The following is a 22435-nucleotide window of genomic DNA, read 5'->3' on the forward strand; positions in this document are numbered from 1 at the left end:
ATAATGGGACTGAAAGATTATGTATAAATTAGAGACTATAAGGATTTGATTTATTTGAAGTACAGAGTCCTTAAATTGTGCTTCTGGTTAATAAACTGGCTTTAGACATTGGACAAAGGTCTGTAATTTCTTCTACTACAGTCTGGTATTTCAAGAGCTACCAAGAAAACACTGCTGAATGGCTTTAGGTCTCAGAAGTTAAGACACAAGAGAAGTCAGATATCACCACTATGGTGGTAAATTCCCTCTATGCAAAACAATTTTTAAAAATTCCACTTCTCTCATTAGAATACCACAGTGCAGAACTTGCGTGGTGGCGCAGTGGCTAAGAATCCCCCTGCCAAGGCAGGGGACATGGGTGCGAGCCCTGGTCCAGGAAGATCCCACATGCCCAGAGCAACTAAGCCAGTGTGCCATAACTACTGAGCCTGCATGGCACAACTACTGAAGCCCACGTGTCTAGAGCCCGTGCTCCACAACAAGCGAAGACACCGCAATGAAGAGTAACCCCCACTCGCCGCCACTAGAGAAAGCCCACGCGCAGCAATGAAGACCCAACGCAGCCAAAAATAAATAAAAATTAATTAATTAAAGAAGAAAAAAGAACACCACAGTGCAATGTCATCATCTCCTCAAGAAAAAGTGCCATATAATTCTGTTCTCTGTCTTCAGTGTTATGCAGTAAGACAAGATTTGTTTTCTCCAAGTCCCCCCTCCCTTTTTTTGGTCATTTCCCCCTCCTAGAAGAGAGCCTTAGCTTAGATGAGAAAATAAAGTTTCCATTATCATAACACCAAATAAAGGCTATCAACATTTGCAAGGGAAATTTTGATTGTAGATGTTTAACTGAAAGATTAAAACATATTTCCGTAGGACCTTCAAGGTACCTGACCTCTCCCACAGCGTATCTTGCTGAGAAGATGAAAGGAGCCTATTGACTGCTAATCAAGCCTTGCAGAGTAAGAAGAAAGCTGAAAAACCAAGGTCATGGTGAAGAGGAGAAAAGTTAGGGAGAACCTACAGAGATGCAGCTTTAAGCTGAAACCGGTATAGACTTTAAATGGAAAAGAGGAAAACACTATCCGTGCTCTCCACTGTTCTCTATGTGTTTTGTATTGTAAAGTAGGCTTTTCTTCTAGTAACAGACCCACTTTCATGCTCTTCCAGATATTCAAGTCTACATAAATAAGGATTTATATACTTGTGGTCTTGTCTGAGATTACTGTACTGTGACATAACATATGGCTGTGCCTCCATCTAAGACTACCATAGAAATGAGCCAAGAAATACTCCACCGTTTATCTAAACTACCAGATTGTTGCTGAGGAAGGGGAGTGCTCACAGCTTTTGTAAATTGATGTAATGAATACTCTTTCAGCAGGGGAGTAACTTGAGAAAAGTAGTAATCTTGGCCTGGAAGCACTGGCGGAGAGAATGCATGGTTTAACATGAATGCCTAGGTTAATGCTTTCTTGTGAGTTTATTAGTTTCCCATAGGAAAATTTCACAAGCTGTTATCAGGCTATGAAGAGAGGGAAGAAGTCTGGGGAAGGTCATATGTGTGTCTGCATCATCCAAAATGGCTGATAGAAGGGAAATTAGATTGTTTATGAAGGCGGAGGAAAAGTCCGTGAATGATATGGCAATATTGATGGGGGCAATGCAGTTGATAGAGTATTTGGCTCCAGCTACATTTGAAAGAGGGCTTGAAACTAGTGAAAAGACAGCCAGTAGGTACGTGAGAAGAAGAATGCATTATTTAGGAATTCATGATTCTCTGCCATTCTCAAATAATTCATTGAATAATTAATTGAGAGGATGGGTAAGGGAAATTGATTAAGCTTTAGAGAAACTGATAAAAATTATTTAGTGGACAGTGTATGTTATGGTTGATTTAAGAGATTTTCAAGGGTAATTTTGACTTTACTCCCTTAAACAATATTTTCCACTGATTTTAGCACCTAATCAAATATCAGAGTAATATTTGACTCCAATTTATGGACAGATTTGAATATACAAAATCTTAAGTAACCTAAGAATGGAAGGCAAGTTTAAAGAGAAGTTATAAGGTATGAATACAAGTTTTTCCTCTCATTAAGCAATGCAAAAGGAGAACTACAGCTGTAGAACCCTAGAGTTTGTAGAGCTTTTCAGTGTGATTGAGCCATCAGAGATCAATGTTTTATGGTACCATAGTAGGAAATCCTATATTATGATATCGTAGTATCGAAGTTAGTAATCTTATTCAATTGTGATGGTATTTTAAAAGACTAAGAAAATTAGGATGTGTGTGTGTTTGTACTAAAGGAAGTTGAAGAAGAAACTATTAATCATTAATTTACTGTATCCCAAATTCAGAATTCAGAAGTTGGCATGGTATAGATTCAGGAATTTTTTTGTCTGTGTTAGATTTAAGGAAGGAGTGAATATTATTTGATACCCATAGGAAGACTAAACCTAAAGAGAATATAAATACTTTTTTCTAGGGAGATTTTTTTTTCCTTTGAAAAAATGCTTCAGGGTAACACTAGAGTCTAAACTCTTTGGGGACAGTGGCTATTGGTGAGAGTATTTGGAAGTGTAGGTATAGTTAAATAATAAACTTGATTCTTGGAGTTAAGGACTCTGAAAAAGCAAGAAAAGTTACTTCTCTAAGGGCAGGATCACCTTAAGGAAGTTAATTTGAAAATGTCATTTAACAGGTGTGAGTTTTGACACACTTCAGTGAATATGTGCACCATGTTGTTCATTGACAAGGGGAAAAAGAATTACTATGTCATTAACAAGACCACTTCTTACCAATCTGAAAGAACTAAAGATATTTGGAGAGTTCAGATGGTATTATAATTGATTCATCCAAGATTACTCCTAGAGTGAAATAAGTGGATTGGCACTCAGCATCTATTTGATCTATAGTCATTTCCCTTTATTCGAGGTTTCATTTTCTACTGTTTCAGTTACCCACGGTCAACCGAAGTCCAAAAATATTAAGTAGAAACTTCCAGAAATAAACAATTCATAAATTTCTGAGTAGCGTGATGAAATCTTGTATCATCCATCCACCCACCGGGATATGGACCATCCCTTTGTCTGGCATATCTCACCCCTTAGTTACTTAGTAGCCATCTTGGTTATAGAACTGACTCTCAGTATCACAGTGCTTGTGTCCAAGTCACCCTTATTTTACTTAATAATGGCCCCAAAGCAAAAGAGGAGTGATGCTGGCAATTTGGATATGCCAAAGAGAAGCTGTAAAGTAGTGTCTTTAGGTGAAAAGGTGAAAGTTCTTGGTTTAATAAGGAAAGAAAAAATCATTTGCTGAGGTTGCTAAGATGTATGGTAAGAATGAATCTTCTGTATGTGAAATTGTGAAGAAGGAAAAATAAATTCATGCTAGTTTTGCGGTCACACCTCAAATTGCAAAAGTTATGGCCACAGTGCATGATAAGTGCTTAGTTAAGATGGAAAAGGCATGAAATTTGTACAATAAGATATTTTGAGAGAGGAAGGGACCACATTCAGATAACTTTTATTATAGTATATTGCTATAATTTTTACATTTTATTATTAGTTATTGTTAACCTCTTACTGTGCCTATCTTATAAATTTTATCATAGGTATGTAAGTATAGGAAAAAAACACAGTATATATAGGATTCGGTGCTATCTGCTGTTTCATGCAACCACTGGGGTCTTGGAATGTATACCCTGAGGATAAGGGGGCTACTGCATTTTCTAGTATACCTTCCTAAGGCAGAGGTTAGAAGTTAAGAAAAAAAAACCCCAAACCCTCTTTCAGCTTGGGATCTTTATGTAAAAGAAATTCCACAAACTCAGTGCATTTATGTGAGACTTGGAATTTGAAAATAAGGAAAGGCAGTTATCCTGGTGCTTTAGCTTTTGTGGCCAGCAAGCATCGCTGTGGAGACATAAGTATTCATCTGTAGCATCATTCCTGTGTACTTAACTCCCTAGGTAGTAAGCACAATAGCTGTTTCTCTTTGTGAGTTTAGATGGAAAATCTATAGACTCTATGTACATTTAATGAAAATTATGAAGCAGTAACAATTGTTACAATCACACGGGTCAAGAAATGGAACATTGGCAACAACCAAGAATCCCCTCCATGCCTTGCATCATCACAAAAGCCTCCCATAGCACAAACAATAACCACTTACCTAACTTTTATGTTAACCCATTCATTGTTTTTCTTTGTAGATTTATTACTTATGTGCACATTCCTGTAATACTGTTGATAGATATTTGTGTTGTTTTCTATTTATGGCTGTCATGAACAATGCTGAACAAGATACATGTTTATATATGTATCCTAGTAGACAGGAGAACACGTTTCTCTAGGGAGTGAACTACTGGGTTACAGGGAAGTTTCAGGAATGAGATGCTGAGTCACAGAGAAAATATGTCCTTAAACCACAAGATAATGACAAGTGGTCCAATCAACTTACACTTCCAACAGTGGTGGTGACTCATATTTAAATTCCTTGACATTAGTTGTTATCATTTATTTTAATATTTCCTATCTAATCTGTGTGTAGTGGTACCTCATTATGGTGTGAATTTTAGTTTTCATGATTACTATTGAAAATATAAATATTTTACAGTTTTAAATATAGTTATTGGCTTTTGGGATTTGCTGTTTTTTGAAGGGTCTATTGAATTTTTGGCCTACTTTTCTATTGGGTTATTTGCCTTTTTATTCTTGCTTTTAAGAGTTTATTTCATTTTTTAGTTGAAGTATAGTTGATTTACAATATTATATTACTTTCAGATGTAGAACATAGTGATTCAATATTTTTATAGATTATACTCCATTTAAAGTTATTATAAAATATTGGCCATATTTCCTGAACTGTAAATATATCTTTGTAGCTGATTTATTTTACACATTTTATACCTCTTTATCCCCTACCCCTATCTTGCCCCTTCCTCCTTCTCTTTCCCCACTGGTAACCACTAGTCTGTTCTCTATAACTGTGAGTCTATTTCAGTTTTGTTATAGTCATTCATTTTATTTTTTAGATTCCACATATAAATGATAACATACAGTATTTGTCTTTCTCTGTCTGACTTATTTCACTAATCATAATACCCTCCATGTCCATCCATGTTGTTGCAAATGGCAGGATTTCTTTCTTTTTCATGGCTGAGTAATATTTCTCTGTGTGTGTGTGTGTGTGTGTGTGTGCGTGCGTGTGTGTGTATCATACCACATGTTATTTATTCATTTGGCTGTTTGCAGGCACTTAGGTTTCTTCCATATCTTGGCTATTGTAAATAATGTACATAATGCTGCTGTGAACATTGGGTGCATTCATCTTTTGGGATTAGTATTTTCGTTTTCTTTGGATATATACCCAGGAGTGGAATTGCTGGATCTTGTGGTAGTTCTGATTTTAGTTTTTGAGAAACCTTCATACTGTTTTCCATAGTGGCTGCACCAATTCATATTCCTACCAGCAGTGTACTAGGGTTCCCTTTTCTCCACATCCTTGCCAACATTTGTTATTTGTAGTCTTTTTGATGATAGCCATTCTGACAGGTATGAAGTGATACCTCATTGTGGTTTTGATTTGTATTTCTTTGTTGATTAGTGATGTGCATCTTTTCATGTGCCTATTGGCCACCTGTATGTATTCTTTGGAAACATGTCTATTCAGGTCTTCTGCCCATTTTTAATTGTTTTTTTAATATTGAGTTTTATGCGATGTTCATGTATTTTAGATATTAACCTCTTATAGGTCATATCATTTGCAAATATTTTCTGCCATTTAGTAGGTTGTCTTTTCATTTTGTCAGTGGTTTCCTTTTCAGTGCAAAAGCTTTAAAGTTGATTTAGGTCCCATTTGTTTATTTTTGCTTTGGTTTCCTTTGTCTTAGGAGACAGATCCAAAATAATATTGCTATTATTTATGTCAGAGTGTTTTGCCTATGTTTTCTTCAAGGAGTTTTATGGTTTCTGATCTTGTATTTAGGTCTTTAATCCATTTTGAATTTATTTTTGTATATGATGTGAGAAAGTGTTCTAATTTAATTGTTTCACAAGTAGCTGTCCAGTTTTCCCAGCACCACTTATTGAAGAGACCTTTTTCCTATTGAACATTCTTGCCTCCTTTGTCTTAGATTAATTGACCATAAGTGTATATAGGTTTATTTCTGGTCTCTCTATTCTGTTCCATATGTCTGTTTTGGTGTCAGTACCATACTGTTTTGTTTACTGTAGGTCTGTACTATAGTCTGAAGTCAGGGCGTGAGATACCTCCAGCTTTATTCTTTTTAAGTTCTTTTCATATTTTGAATAGTAGTCTCTCTATTGGTTTTATATGTTGCAATGATCTTTTCAGGTCTGTGGCATGACCTCTCTTTTAACTATCTTTGTGTTTTCTTTTGTTGGAAAATATTTCTTAATTTAATGTGGGTAAATACATCAATCTTTTCCTTTAAAGCTTATACTTTTTTCCATCTTTCTACTTTGTGGCTTAAAGATAGCCTCCTATATTGTCTTTTAAAATATATTTGGTACCATTTCACATGTAGGTCATTAATCCATCTGGAAATAATTTTGTTTACAATATGATACAATTTTAATTATTTTTTCTTTATGGATACCCTAGTGCTCAGCATTTTTTAATCGAAAAGTTTGTTATGTCTTTGTTGAGGTGCTGTGATACCTCTGTTATACAGAGGTGCCATATGTATGTGTGTGTGTGTGTGTGTGTACATATATATACATATGATTTTGTTTTAACAATATATGTTTTGGTTTGTTCTTCTGTGTCTCTATTAAGTCTTCTTTTGGTTCATTTGTTTGTCTCTATATCAAAACTGCACCCTCTTTGTTACTAGAGCTTTATAAGAACACTAAATATTCAGTAGAACAAGTTTTCCCACATTTATATTATTCTTCAAGTGTGTGGTGGGCTTTTGTAATCCGTATAAATTTTTAAAGAAGTTTTTCAGGTCCAAAACAAAATCTTTGGCATTTTCACTTAGATTTTTCTTACCCTATAACTTAATTTTTAGAGACTTAACATCTTTTCACTATTAAGATATCCAACTTATAAACACAAAATATATCTCTATTCATTTCTGATTTCTTCAAGGTCTTTGAAAAACTATTATAATGTTGTCTGTAAAGGCTTTGTATATCTTATTGGATTTATTGCTACTTCAGCTTTTTGGTGCTATCTAAAAGGATTTCTTTCTTTTTACTATCACTTTCTGTTTGATGCTATTATATAAAAACACAATTTATTTTTATTGATTTTTATCTAGAAATCTTAAGAAGCTCTCTTACAAATCCTAGCAATTTCCTGTACATTATTTTGTATTTTCTCTGTACACAACAATATCATATCTAAATAGAACAAGTTGTGTGTTTTCTTTTCTAATCCTTAGACATTTTAGTTCTTTTTCTTGACTTTCTCCACTGGCTAAACTCTGAAGTACAATACTGAATAGAGTGGTGACAGGGGGCATCCTTGTCTTCTTCCTGATCTTTAAATCTTTAATCATCTCACCTGTATCTATAATGTTACTCTATGGTAGATAGCTAATTTTCATTTAAGAAAGTTTCTGTTTCTAGTTTGATAAGATTAGCTGCAGGTTTTTGTAAAATCATACATGACTGCTGAAATTACAAGAAACTTTGGATTTAATTTTTTGTATCTTTAATTTTATTAATTTTGTTATGTAAAATAATTTTGGTTATGTGTCATGAAATTAGCTTTTTATGTTGGACTCAGTTTGCTTATATTATATTTACCATCTGTTTTCCTGGGTAAGGTCACCTCTAATTATCCTTTCTTATACTGTCCTTTCCTGTCTTGAAATGAAGAAAATATTAAAAAGTAGTTGAATAGTGTTCCCTCTTTCTATTCTCAAAGAGTTTGTGTACTACTGGAATTCTTCCTTTCTTTAGAACACACTAGTGAAAAATCTTGGATTTCAGCTTTCTTCATGGTGAGAATAGTGAGTGCTGATTCAGTGTCTGTAATGTATAAATGTATGTATAAATTTCTATTTCTGTTTGAATCTATTTTGATATTATATTTTTCTAGAGGACTGTGATTTTTATAAAATTTAAAATTTATTTGAAAACACTTTGTTCATTTTTTCCTTTGTAAAGTCTGTAACATGTATGTGATATATGACCCTTTTACCTTTCTGATACTGGCTTCTTGTCCTTTCTATCTTTTTTTTTCTTTTTTGGTCTTGAGAAGACTCTCAAGTAGATAGCCATTTTTATTAGTATTTTCAAAGAGCCAAATGTTAGCTTTTGAACTTGTATTGTTTATTTTCTATGTCATTAATTTCTGCTCTTGCATTTATTATTTACTTCTTCCACTTTCTTTGGGTATGTCTCTTGAAGATAGCACATAGTTACATGTAATTTTATACAATCTGACACTTATTTTCTTTTCATTTGGAGCAGCCAATCCATTTGCATTAAATGTAGTTACTAATTTGGTTTCAATCTTCCTTTTTTTCCTACTTGTCTAAATTCTTTCATATTTTTCTTTTTCTTCTGGAATCGTGAAATATTTATAGCAGTCTACTTTGACTCTATTAAGTTTGAAACTGTAAGCTCTATTTTATTATTTAATGACAATTTCTGTCAGAATTTACTAAATATTTAGAGCTGAAAAAAAAAACCCTTGCTGGGAACCTGTAAATCAATACTTGTAATCTGTGTCACACACACACACACACACACACACACATTTGAAAGGAAACTTATTAGAAATTAATTAGCTAAGTTTGCAACATAAGAATTAAATAGATTGTGCCATAGAAGAAGAGATAATTAATAAAACAAGTAGGACAAACAGAAAACAAACTATAGAGGGTATCAATAATCTCCAACTTGTAGGAGGACTCACACTTCACACTATTTAAAACAATAGTGGTAGGACAGTAAAATGGCGTCACTCAATTGAAAACCATCTAAGCAGTTCCTCCAACAATTAAACATGAAATTACCATATGACCCAGCAATTCTACTCCTAGATGTATACCCAAGAGAAATGAAAACATATGTTCACACCAATTGAACAAGATTGTTTATAGCAACATTTTTCATAGTAGCAAACAAGTGGAAACAGCCAAAATGTCCATCAGCTGATAAATGGATGAACAGAATTGGTATGTCCATACAATGAAATATTACTTGGTTATAAAAAGGAATGGAATACTGATGCATGCTATCACCTAGATGAACCTTCAAAATATTATGCTAAGTAAAAAAGTCAGTCACAAAAGACCTTATATTGTATGATTCTCTTTCTATGAAATGTCCAGAATAGTGAAATCTACAGAGACAGAAGATAGATTAGTGGTTGCTTAGAGCTTGTGGGAAGTAGGGTGGGAATATAGGGAGGTGATGCCTAAAGAATATTAGATTTGTTTTTTAAAGTGATAAAAATGTTCGAAATTGACTGTAATGATGGTTGCACTTATATGTGAATATACTCAAAATCACTGAAATATATAAATAGGTGAATTCTATGGTATGTGAATTATATGTCAGTAAAAAATGGGATCTAAATTGACAATAGAGAGGATCAGTAAACTTCAATTTTGTTTCTTTGAAAATATAAAGAATGGTATTTTTTTATGTTCATAAAAGAGGAAGGCACAAACAAAACTATGAAAGAATAAGGGTTTTACTTACATATATTTGGAGTTTTACTAATTATAGGAATAAAGTAAAGAGTATCATGCCATTAATATGAAAATTTATAAAAACTTGAATTAAAAAATAAAATTAGCAAAATTGTCTTAAGAGGAAATAGAGAAACATAGTATACTAACAACTTTTACATGAATAGGCTAGTCTGGTCAAATGTCTAGAAATCAGCAAACAAAAACACCAGGACCAGACATTTTAAAAGTGCTTTGCGGGCTTCCCTGGTGGCGCAGTGGTTGAGAGTCCGCCTGCCGATGCAGGGGACACGGGTTCGTGCCCCGGTCCGGGAGGATCCCACATGCCGCGGAGCGGCTGGGCTCATGAGCCATGGCCGCTGAGCCTGCGCGTCCGGAGCCTGTGCTCCGCAACGGGAGAGGCCACAACAGTGAGAGGCCCGTGTACCGCCAAAAAAAAAAGAAAAAAAAAAAAAAAAAAAAGTGCTTTGCAAATCCTTCAGGGATCAAATTAACTTTTATCTTATATAAAATTTTTCAGAGAGTGAAACAAGAGGGTATACTCACTTCTTCAATATACAATAGCCAAACCTAAATAAATAAAATATACAACACATCCATTTATAGAGATCAATAAAACTATTCCAAATAAAATATTAACACAAGATTAATTTATATGTACAGAAGCAAAAGCCAGTGGAAAATATATTTGAAAACAAAAAAAGAGGTGGAAAATGTCTGCATACAAAATACAAGAAAATCTGTAATCTCTGAACTTGCTGGATACAAGACTGACATACAAAAACCAATAAGAATTTAAAATATTAGCAACAACCATAAGAAAATGTACTACTATTAGTAAATACTATTCCATTAATACTTTTACTATTAAGTAAAAATATCATTCACAATAAAATAATAAATATCAGGTATTTGAGAATAAATATAATAACGTGAGTCAAATATTCATGGAGAAAATGATGCTTTCTTAAAGGATGTAAAAAATTAAATGGAACACTTTATAATATTCTTTGTAAAAATGAATCAATATTTTATAATTGACCATGCCACTAACTTGTGTATGCATTGCTATCACAATGAAAATTGCAATAGATATTTTCATAAGCCATGACAAGCTAAATCTAAAGTTTATATGGGAGAGAAGTGTATTAGGCAGAGTTCTCCAGAGAAACAGAAGCAGAGCCAATAGGAGATGTGTATGTGCAAAACATCTGCAGGGCAGGGCAACAGGCTGGAGACCCAGGGAAGAGCTGATATTGCAGTGTGAGTCCAAAGGCAGTCTGCTGGCAGAATTCCCTCTTTTTGAGGGGACGTCAGTCTTTTTTCTATTAAGACTTTCAACTGATTGGGTGAAATGTTAATCTCATCTAAAAAAATTCTTCACACAAATATCATGAATCATGTTTGACCAAATGTCTGGTTACCGTGTCTTAGCCAAGGTGACCATTACGTATAAGTAGGGAGTTGAAACTAGCCAAAAAATTCTGAAGAAGATATGAAAACATTAAGAAACATGAGGAAAGGGCAACCTATGCTACCTGATATAAACATTTAAAGTCATATTAATTAAAACAGTGTGGTACTGGCACAACAAAGGTATAGACAAACAAAATTGAACAGAATATAGGGCCCAGGAACATAGATAGATTAAAAAAAAGACTAATGTGGTAACATTACAGATTTGTGGAGAAAGGATGAACCTTTTAATAAATGGTGTTGAGATGATTGGAAATTCATATGGACAAAGGATTAGACCCCTATCTTAAAGAAATGAGAAAATAAATTCCAGTTCAAATCAAAAATTAAATACGAAAGAAAAAACATGAATACTTTAGGAGCAAAATATGGATATAGCTTTATGAAGTCAGGTTAGGGAAAGGTTTCTTAAACACAACATTTAAAGAATCACAAAGTATGAAGAAAAGCTGAACAGATTATATGACGTTCATATTGAAACATTTCCACAGCAGTATAGACAAATGGACAAATAAAAACACAAAAGAATAAATCTGGGTGGCCACGAAACTTATAAAAGAAAGGTCAGCCTCTCTATCATTAAGGAAATTCTTATTTATCTACATTAGAAGCTAGGTGCATTGGAATCTTAATGTAGTGCTGTTTATAATAAGTTGGATGTTACCTAAATTCCCTTCTTAAAGGTAATTGATAAATAAATTATGGTTTGTTCTCAAAAGTAATATTATACAGTAGGTAAATTGAATGAAATGTTTTTGTGTGTATTAACATGGGTGGATCATAATAACATAATGTGAATTTAAAAAATAAATTGCAGTTACAAAAAGAGTATGTAGGTTTACAAATATATGAACTGAAGGGATGGGTGTGTGTGTGTGTTTGTGTGTGTATGTGAGAGAGAGAGCAAGAGACAGTGTGTACATGAGTTTTTGTGTGTGTTAAATAAGAATATATATGTAGTCAGATACGGCAACATGAACATAGAAGATTCACATACCTTTTGGATAGAGATCTCTCTAATGATTGGGGATGATCTGAAGCGAAATGCAGGAATCAGATCTTTGGAAATACCCGTCAGGCTCCACGTGAAGTTTTGAAAAATTTACCACTTTAAGTAAACATTTTCTTCTCTGAGTCTGTTAAGATTTATTGCAAGTTCGATCTAATGAGCTGTATAGTAGAATGAAGTTTTCAAAGTATGCTTGGTGAGGGATAGATTTCAGATCATTGATTGTTCCCCTAAAGACTAAGGCTATTTGGTGAGGAGGCTCCAAAACAAGGATTTTGTCGATATATAAATCTGTTTTCTTGAAGAGCTAATTATTTGTAGTTATGGCAGTATAATTTATTGAAGCTTTAATTTGTGTTTGTTTTCCCCAATAACTCTATGACCACCACTTCAAGATGGTAGTCAACATTTGCTGTTAATTACTTCAGGGGAGATTTGTGTTAGGGTGAAAAGCTGGTGTTTCCTGGAATTGACCGATTTTCCTTTGTTCTTTGAAAAGCACAAATACTTTGAAAGAATAATGTTAGGTGAGAGAGAGAGAGAGGAAACAGAGGAGAGCCATTGAGACTCCAAAGGAAGAGGGATAGATGTCCCCGAGGCTGGAGAGAGGGACATATGTTCATGTAGCAGAAAACTTAAACATTCACTATGGCAATGTGAAAATAGGGCATGTCTCCAGAGGTACAGAAAGATTTCAGAAACAGTGGTTATGCACTTCATGCAAGTAATATGGGTTCAGGCACCAACTTTCCTGTTATTCCAGTTTATCAGTGAAGCAGTAGAGTCAGCAGATTTAAAGCCACCATGAAAGTTCAACAAGATGTATCTTTTGTTTAAGGCCCAAATACAGAGCCTCTACCACACTTTCTAGGGTTATTTTAAGCCTCTAGAATGTTCATGTGACCTAACGAAAGAAATGGATTCTTGAATGATGACAAATGGTAGTTTCTTCTTTGCCTGATGGGATGAGGGCTTACATTATTATTAAATTTGACATAAAAGAAGTGAATGAGCCTCTTCTTTTTTTTTTTTTTTAAGATGTTGGGGGTAGGAGTTTAGTAATTTATTTATTTATTTTTGCTGTGTTAGGTCTTCGTTTCTGTGCAAGGGCTTTCTCTAGTTGTGGCAAGCGGGGGCCACTCTTCATCGCGGTGCGCGGGCCTCTCACTATCGCGGCCTCTCGTTGCGGAGCACAGGCTCCAGATGCGCAGGCTCAGTAGATGTGGCTCACGGGCCTAGTTGCTCCGCGGCATGTGGGATCCTCCCAGACCAGGGCTCGAACCCGTGTCCCCTGCATTAGTAGGCAGATTCTCAACCACTGCACCACCAGGGAAGCCCGAGCCTCTTCTTGACCAAACACTTGAAATTCACTTTAATGAGAATACCAATATGGTGTTGTAGAATAACAAAATCTCATGCAAGAAGGGAGCCTAGTGATCACTCCATCCAGCCTACCATTTTGTAAATAAGGAACCTGAAATTGATCAAATGTGGACAACTTGCCCGAACTTAATATTCTGGTAATTAATCAAGCTGCGATTCAAACTCAGGTCTTTTGATTCCAGGTCTAGTTTATTTTTCCCATTACATTAGGCTTTGTTTAAATAGATACAATTTTAAAAGTACATGATACCTTTACTCACTGTGGGACAGTATTCCAACATGAAGGTTTTATTTCTATTTGCCTTTCCTTGAACCTAGGACAGTTGAGGAACACACACACACACACACACACACACACACACTCAGTAAATCTTCATTGCTTGGACTATCAATCCATTGGTATTTTAGCGTTTCCTTCAGAGATATGATGCATCCTAAGAAGCTATATTTTCAAATAGCATATTTCAGATGAATTATCTAAATGTGTGGGGGTTAGTTCCTGAAAATCTATTTCTCAGTTAATTGCTAGTTAATGTTTTTCTATTTTTACCACCTTAATCTGCTGTCCCTTACCTGGACTCTTAAAAAGGGCCTTCTAAAGTTTTTTCTTGAATCCTTGTTTACTTGTCTATAGGAAACTCCCCATAGATAATCTTTTTTTTTTTTTTTTTTTTTTTGTGGTACACGGGCCTCTCCCTGCTGTGGCCTCTCCCGATGCGGAGCACAGGCTCCGGACGCGCAGGCTCAGCGGCCATGGCTCGTGGGCCCAGCCGCTCCGCGGCATGTGGGATCTTCCCGGACCGGGACACGAACCCGTGTCCCCTGCATCGGCAGGCGGACTCTCAACCACTGTGCTACCAGGGAAGCCCTCCCCCCATAGATAATCTTTAAAAATTAAATTAAATCATTTTTCTCCCATGTTTAAGCCTCCAAACCCAACTCTGCATTGCACTATCCTATTGTAATTGAATAAAATCAATATTTCTCACCATTGACTAAAAAGCTTACATGATATGGCATCTCCCAAATACTCCTTTGTTTGGTCTGCTATGACAAAAATACCATAGACGGTCTTTTTCTGTCTTATATCACTTATATATGGAATCTAAAAAAGCCAAAGTCATAAAAGCAAAGAGTAGAATGGTGGTTTCCAGGGGCTGGGGGTGGGGAAATTGGAAAAATGTTGGTCAAATGATATAAACTTGCAACTGGTATTGATAGATAAATAAGCCCTGGAGATTTAATGCACAACATAGTGATTACAGTCAACAATACTGTACTATAAACTTCAAAGTTGCTAAGAGACTAGATCATAATTATTCTCACCACAAAAAAAGAAATGATAATTGTGTGACATGATAGAGGTGTTAGCTAATGGTACTGGTGGTAATCATACTGCAATATACAAATGTACCAAACCAACAAGTGTACACCTTGCACTTACATAATGTTATATTTCAACTATATCTCAATAAAAAATACTATAGGCTGGGTGGCTTAAACACAAATATTTGTTTCTTATAATTCTGAAGTAGTATTTCCCCCAAATACTACTTCACTATGGAGTTGTAAGATCATCTTACATATCCTGGATGCCAGTCTATGTTATGTATATATCTATATCTATATCTATATCTCATGAATATTTTCTCCAGTCTCTGTGGCTTGCCCTTTCATTTTCTAATGGTGTCTTTAAAAGTGCAGAAATTTAAAATTTTAATGTAGTTATAATTTTTTTATAATTATCAAAATGCTATTTTTAAAATTCTGAGGTAACATGGTTTTAATTATAAATTGAAAAGCAGATAGTATAGGTATGTGATTTTGTATCTCATGCAGAATTTGGCAGTCTGGTAGCTTGTGAATATTTTCTATTTGTACTATTATTGCATGTATGAATTTATTTACAATAAATATACTTATGTGATACATAGAGAATATTTAAATTGTCAGGATTTGCTATTTCCCCATAACCTTTCTGCTCTCAATACTCTGAAGACTTGAAATGTTTACTTTCTTAATTGGTACAAGGCCTTTGTTGAGGTGGGGGGTGGACGGGAGAGAGATATAAAGAATGTAAAGAATACAAATAATAGCCCAGGCTATTCTCTATGAGGAAGAATGAAAGAGGGCAAAGGGGTAAGAAGGATAGGGAACAATAAAGGAAGGGTGAGGACAGGAGAGAAGAGGTAAAAGGAAAGAGCAGTCACTATCAGGAATGGGATTTAGGAAAGGGAGTGTGTAACAAATCTTTCGGAATCCTAGCTGTGTGCTGCCTGCATCTTTAAAACAAATCAACATGATCTTCAGTGCTTTCTGGAGGTTGGTTTCTGTTTGTGTGCATTATCATACTTAGGCTGTGATATATTTGACATCCTAAATTTTCATGGAGTTTATTTCCCACTCTTTGACATCTATGTATCTTACTGACACAACTTGAGTACCTCCTACTTTTTCTCATGTCCAATCACCATAAACTCATCAATACAAGGGACTATCATAATGCTTTTGTGATATCCAGATGACTAATCTCCCTATGGACTATAATATTATAGACATCGGGAGACTTGGCATAGCACTCAAGTAAGACAAAGTTTGAGTGTACTTCTGTCTCTGTCAGATAGAAGTGAACTGCTCCGTTACCTTTGCTGTTTGATGTGGAGACAACTATTCGCCAGGTCAATAGCTGTGTATCAGGAGTTAGAGATGTTTTGATTTGTTCCAGAAAAAAAAGGCCCATAAAATCCAGCAGCTTTGATTAGAATTAGTACCTCATTATCTTATGATAATCAACAATCATTGTCCATGACTTGTTTGCCTTTTTTACAGGCCAAAGAGATTATTTAAATGGGGCGGGTGATGGAGATTCCCATCTGCATGGTTATTTTAGTCTCTGCCAATTCCCCAGATATGTGCTATTGCTATTTTTTGGTATCGTTTTCATGTAGGGACAGTTCCAGGAGTTTCCACTTGGCCCTTCCTATGTATTTTTTTCCAGTTGTGGCAAAATATGCATGACATAAAAGTGACCATCTTAACCATGTGTAGGTGTACCATTTAGTGGCATTAAGTACATTCACGTTGTTGTGCAACCATCATTACCATTCATCTCCAGGACTTTTTTCATCTTCCCAAACTGAAACTCTGTACCCATGAAACAACACCTCTCCATTCATCACTGCACCCAGACCCTGGCAATCACCATTCTATTATCTGTCTATATAAATTTGACTACTCTAGTACCTCATATGACTGGAATCACAGTATTTGTGTTTTCGGTTCTGGCTTATTTCATTTAGCATAATGTCTTCAAAGTTCATCCGTATCGTAGTGTGTGTCAGAATTTTTTACCTTTTTAGGGTCATTAATATTCCATTGTATGTATATACTACATTTTGTTTATCCATTCCTCTGTTGATGGACATTTAGGTTGTTTCCATCTTTTGGCTATTGTGAATAATGCTGCTAAGAAGGTGAAATTACAAACATCTGTTCAAGTCCCTGCTTTTAATTCCTTTGGATATATACTCTGAAGTAGAATAGCTAGATCGTATGGTAGTTCTGTTTAATTTTTTGAGGAACTGCAATGTAGAAGGGTTCAGATTTCTACACATCCATGCGAATACTTGTTCTTTATTATTGTTTTTAATAATAGCTATCCTAATGGATGTCAGGCAGTAGCCGTTCTTAATAGCACTGACCTTGGTTGAGAGTTCTGTCATTTTCCAAGTATGTGTACTCCAAAAATACATTCAGATATGGGGAAATATAGTGTAGGTCACTGCACAAGATTTCTAGTGAGGTGAACTTGTGTCAAAATTCCAATTATCACACGGCTTCCATAAGCCCTATTATGACCTGAAGACCACAGTGATGTTTTGGAACCTCAGGTGTGTAAATTTATCTTAATAATCTCTGAAAAATTCTGAGTTTTCCACTTTTCTTTCTAAACATTCCCCCTGGAAAACTGTAAACCCCTTTGAGGTAGACCTGGAGGAAAAAAATAATCACACTCTATACTTTTGACAGTGTTGCAGCAAAGTTCCTGAAGCTATTGTAGCTACCTGATCTCTGGTTTAGGTCTGGGCGAGGCTGTAATTTTCATTCCTGGAAAATCAATGCAGGTTTCTGCTCATTGTGCTTGAATTTTATTTTCATTTATACAGTTCAAGCCTGCTCATCAATGTAATTCCCAGTGTAAATGTGATTAATCTGTTACTGCTGGAAGTCACTTTGGGTCAAAATACTGCCACTCTGCCCTGCTGACCTTTATGATAATTGCACTCACCTTGTTTCTCATGTTAAATGCTACCACTTAACCTCTGCTACTTTGTAACCCAATGTTCCTGTTAAAAAGCACTGGGGCCATTTCATTGGTGCTATCCCGCATTGTCATCTTTAGCCCACAGAAGACAGATGCCACAGAGGTTTAAAAGGATGCTTGTATTTCTCTCATCAAAGAATGTCTTAATGTCTTGAAGAAGAATGTTATCGGTGACCTCTGAGGGGGCATAACTATGGGATAGTTGAGTGGGTTTTACATAATTAATCCACTCCAACATTCTCATTTTAAGTACATGGATTCCTTTGTCTACATTCTGTCAGATAAATTATGGCATCTTGCCCTCTTTGAATGTTGCTGACTATTGAATCTATGTTTCAGTCAGCCAAACAAGCCAACGATTAGAGCCAATTCTATCAGCTAGAGCTAACACTTTGAATCTCAGGTAACGTCTTTATAATAAATTCAACCCCTTGCAACTTTATATTCGATCTTTCTCAGTCTAACACTTATAAAATATATGCCAGGGCTTCCCTGGTGGCACAGTGGTTGAGAGTCCACCTGCCAATGCAGGGGACACGGATTCGTGCCCCGGTCCAGGAGGATCCCACATGCCGCGGAGCGGCTGGGCCCGTGAGCCATGGCCACTGAGCCTGCGCGTCCGGAGCCTGTGCTCCACAACGGGAGAGGCCACAACAGTGAGAGGCCCGCGTACCGCAAAAAAACAAACAAAAAAACCCCCCAAAAAAATATGCCACACACACATTCTACAGGTTTCTGCTGATACACGTTAGCAGGATATAGCATTTCTTTTGATGTATATGCTAACTCCTACCAGGGTGGACATTATACTTGCCTACTGGGGCCTGGTAGAATCTGACTGTAGTTATTAGGATGCAATAAGTGCTGATGTGGGTGGGTCTTGAGAAAAGTAGAAATTTCCTTGAAAACTAACCTATTTAGATGAGGTCTTTAGAGATATGTTAAGTAAGTAAGGGAAGGTTAGTTTCCTCAAATGGGGAGGAAGAAGGGTGGCTTCCTTTGGCGAGGAAACCACAGGAAGATTTGGGTGAAAAATTTTCATATGAATCTGAGTCTGCCTACCTGCACTTATCCTAAATACTCAATATATCCTTATCTTAATACCCAACTCTTCCTGATCAATGTCCTGATATTAATCTGTGAGGCTTAGCACAGATGTACGTTGAACTTGCATTTTAATTCTGCAACCCACACTTTTAGATTTGAAACTTGATCCTCAGCCATGTCTGCTGTGTGGCTCTAAGACATGAGAAAATTTTAAGGCCCTCAGTGTGGCTCTCTGTGTCTTCCCGTGCCTCGATCTGAGAGCTTAAACACCTAACACCTTTTAACATTAAGTGTAAACATTTTCATTTTGTAAGCTCTCTGGTGCTATAAGCAGCAGCTAATGGTCCCCATGGTGCTTGTAGGTATTACTGCTGTAATAGACAAAATCCGCTGCCGCTTGAGATGTAAAAGTATTGTCTTCAACTGGCAATATGTTCAAAGCAAATATTGCTGGTAATTTATTTATTGCTTCCACTACTCGGAAGAAGCACTTGTCTTTGCATTGGCAATGGAGTCACTATTACATTCAAGCTCAAAACCTTATTCCAGAGTCCCATCTTGAGCATCTTTTTCCTGGGATTACTCATGCAGGACAGGAAATCTGCTTCAGGAAGTTTAGAAAGTAGATTTTAATAAAAGGAGCTTGTTTCAAAAGTTATAAAAGCTGGAGTCAAATGAAATAGGAAGGCAACCTAGAGTTTGGAAAGACTGAATCCCCTAAGCAGAACTGGAATGAATGTAGAGACTGCTGGTGGGTGCTGGGAACATGGAGGGAGAAGCCCTTGAGCAGGAATTGGACGCATGAGGGAGACGAAGCCTCAGTTGTATGTACAACTCAAAGAAAGAGGGCATTCTGGGTTCTCCCCTATCCCCTTCCTCCAAACTCTCACCAGTCCTTCCTTTACTCAAAATTAATTGGAAGCTAGTTGTCAGTGAATCCTGGGAAACCGAGTTTTCAGGAGTCAGTCCTCTAAAATAAAAATCAGAGCTGGAAAAAGAGAAATAGTCTTTAAAAATTATTCACACAGGGCCTCCCTGGTGGCGCAGTGGTTGAGAGTCCGCCTGCCGATGCAGGGGATACGGGTTCGTGCCCCGGTCTGGGAGGATCCCATATGCCGCGGAGCGGCTGGGCCCGTGAGCCATGGCCGCTGGGCCTGCGCATCCGGAGCCTGTGCTCCGCAACGGGAGAGGCCACAACAGTGAGAGGCCCGCATACCGCAAAAAGAAAAAAAGAAAAAAAAAAAAATTATTCACACAAATATGCCATCCCTTTACAATAACTTCTCACATTCCAGTTCACTTGTTCAAATACCCCACCACTATGATAGTACTTTGACGCAAGTCTGTTTACTCCCTTGCTTTCTCCTGATACTGCCTTTGTATCTCCCCTTACTCTCTTACATTCCAATGTCCATTATCTACTAGTGTGTTTGTCCCTAGCCCTGTTCCAGTGTCTTTTAATTATGCTGGATCAACCCAAACCATTGCTTTCTCTTTTCTTGATCTCCAGCTTTCAAAGTCTTCCCAAGTAAAGTGTATAATAGTTTAGATTGTTTCCTTTATAAATTCATGATCACTAACCTAAAAGGTCCTTTAATATTGCCCTTTAATTCTGCTACATTAATCTGGACCCATCATTTCCCACTCTTTACACTTTGTTCTCTCTTTCTGCACTATTCTTTTTTTTTTTAAATCTTTATTGGAGTATGATTGCGTTACAATGTTGTGTTAGTTTCTGCTGTATAACAAAGTGATTCAGCTATTGCACTATTCTTAAATGGCATGTCCCCACCATTTGCTATAATATCAGGAGATAATCTCTTTTAATTCACAGAAAAGAAAAGAAAAAACATTAGGAGAACTTTCCTGTTAATTAACATAATAGAGTTACTACATCTGCTGCCATCTTTATCTCCTTTGGTTTAACAGAACAGAAGGTCTATTCCTACTAAACCCAATTCCCTTACTCCTGATTTGGATTGCATCACCTTGCACTCTCTAAGGATCCTTATTTTGTTCAATACCTTCTCTAATCTGGATCTTTTCCACTATCTTTTTTAAACATTCTAAAATCTTCCAAATTGGGAAAAATAATAAAGAAGAGTAAAGCAAAAAAGAAAAGCAAAACCAAACTCACCTTTCTCCACCTGACTTCTGTTACTAATTACCACACTATCTCTTCTTCAAAGGCACAGTTTTTAAAATAATTCTTGAAAATGTTTTTCTATATCTTGGCAATTGTGAATAATGCTTCAATGAACATGAGAGTGCAATCTTTTTGAGATCCTGATTTCAGTTCTCTTATACATATATATACACACACACACATATATATATACATATATATATACATATATCCATTCAGAAGTGGGATTGCTAAATCATATGATAGTTCTATTTTTAATTTTTCGAGAAGCCTCCATACTGTTTTCCATAGTGACTATATACCATTTTGTATTCCCACCAACAGTGTACAAGAGATCCAATTTCTCCATATTCTCCCCAGTACTTGTTACCTTTATATTTTTGAAACTAAGCATCCTAACAGGTGTGAGGTGATATCTCTTTGTGATTTTGATTTGCATTGCCCTGATGATTAGCGATGCTGAGTACCTTTTCATATACATTTTGGCCGTTCATATGTGTTCTTTGGAAAATGTATATTCAAGTTCTTTGCCCATTTCTTGATGGAGTTATTTGGTTTATTTGCTACTTAGTTGTGGGAATTCCTTATAAATTTTGGATATTTACCCCTTACCAGATATATGATTTGCACATATTTTCTCCCATTCCATTGGTTACCTTTCCATTCTGTTGGTTGTTTCCTTTGCTGTGCAGGAGCTTTTTATTTTGATGTAGTTCTACTTGTCTATTTTTGCTTCTGTGGTCTGTGCTTTTGGTGTCATAGCCAATAAATCATTGCCAAGATCAGTGTCAAGAAGCTTTTCCCAAAATGTTCATCAACAGATGAATGGTTCAAAGCATGTAGTATATATTTACAATGGAATATTTTCAACTTTAAAAGAAGAAGGGGGTTCTACCATTGTGGCAACAGGGATGAACCTGGAGGACAATACGCTAAGTAAATAAGCCAGTCACAGAAGGACAAATACTGCATAATTCCATTTATATGAGGTATCTAAAATAATCAGACTCATGGAAGCAGAGAATAGAATGTTGGTTGCCAGGGGCTGGGGAAAGGGAGAAATGGGGAGCTGTTGTTCAACAGGTATGAATTTTCAGTTATACAAGATGAATAAATTTGAGAAATCTGCTGTACAAATAGTGTCTATAGTTAACAATAGTGTTAAGCACTTAAAATTAGTTAAGAGGGTCAATTTCATGTTAAGTGTTCTTACCACACACAGAAAAAATGGGACACAAGGAAGCTTTTGGAGGGGACAGATATGTCTATTACCTTGATTGTGTTAATTGTCTCATGGGTTTATGCATATGTCCAAACTCATCAAATAGTATACATTAAGCATGTGCCATTTTTTGTGCATCAGTTATACC

At 36.0% G+C, this 22435-nt stretch overlaps 1 protein-coding gene across 4 annotated transcripts in view; it reads left to right on the forward strand.

Moving 5' to 3' along the window:
- LOC308611634 (uncharacterized protein) overlaps positions 1-22435 on the forward strand; it is a 97505-nt gene that overhangs the window by 49802 nt on the left and 25268 nt on the right. The gene's annotated exons all lie outside the window — the stretch shown is intronic.

Source organism: Mesoplodon bidens (assembly GCF_964165515.1).
Source record: "Mesoplodon bidens genome assembly, contig: HAP1_SCAFFOLD_118, whole genome shotgun sequence".
Lineage (NCBI taxonomy): Eukaryota > Metazoa > Chordata > Mammalia > Artiodactyla > Ziphiidae > Mesoplodon > Mesoplodon bidens.